The 899-nt window shown below is 36.6% G+C and overlaps 1 pseudogene; it reads left to right on the top strand.

Moving 5' to 3' along the window:
* Positions 1-899, top strand: part of LOC116701933 (olfactory receptor 8G1-like) — a 20,955-nt pseudogene that overhangs the window by 15,413 nt on the left and 4,643 nt on the right.

The raw sequence follows: 899 nt of genomic DNA, 5'->3' as shown, positions 1-899 counted from the left end.
TGCTGGGTAGTTTCAGCTAAGAAAATACATAAGATGTAATGTATTCTGTAGTTTTTATTTTGGGCATTTCTGCCTTTAATCACCAGGACAGCTAGGACATGAAAGGGGAAAGACATGCAGGAAACCTGCCACCGGTCGGATTTGAACCCTGGGCCTCTGTGTGGAGGACTATACTTCTTTAATTTAAGTTAATTAATTTAATTTAATTTAATTTGATTAGATTTATTATTTCAGGACAATGCACACAGATGAACAAGTATAGCAGTACACGTTTCCATCTGCAGTCCATTAGGCAGGTTGGAGTTACAGTAAAAAGGACATGGGCTAGTAACATTTAGTATAAAAGAAGAAGAAACAAAAAGAAAAGAAAACAAAAAACAAAAACAAGAACAAGACAATTCATTAGTAGAAGTAAAAATAGAATCTTTATAAGGGCGCCAATATATTGACTTTTTCTGATTATATTTTGTATTCACTATATATCCTGTGATATGACACCAAAACACAGCAGTGAGTGCATACAAAAACTGGTCTCTGCAAGACCCCCCCAGCAGAGGTATGGGCTAAGCCCTGAATGTCCTCAGGGTGCTAATATCAAGCACCATCACCAGTCAAAATCTGCTAGTTGCAGTGCAAGGTTTCCACCTGGAAGTAATGCAAAATAAAAGAAGTTTACGACTTTAAAGTGGTCTTATACTGCCACACATGATGGTATTCATGTTCCCTTCAGCTGCAATTAGCAACAAGTAGGAAATCCACTTTATTAATAAAGCACCTTAGAATAACCCCCTTGAGATGTATCATCTTGTTTTACATATAGAGTACAGGCCAAACGTTTGGACACATGTTAAAACTGATTTTCATGACTATTAACATTGTAGATTATCACTGAAGGCATC

This window comes from Etheostoma spectabile, chromosome 2 (genome assembly GCF_008692095.1).
Source record: "Etheostoma spectabile isolate EspeVRDwgs_2016 chromosome 2, UIUC_Espe_1.0, whole genome shotgun sequence".
NCBI classification, from domain to species: Eukaryota; Metazoa; Chordata; class Actinopteri; order Perciformes; family Percidae; genus Etheostoma; species Etheostoma spectabile.
Note: the sequence above shows the minus strand (reverse complement) of the source record. Positions and strands in the feature narration are given on the sequence as shown.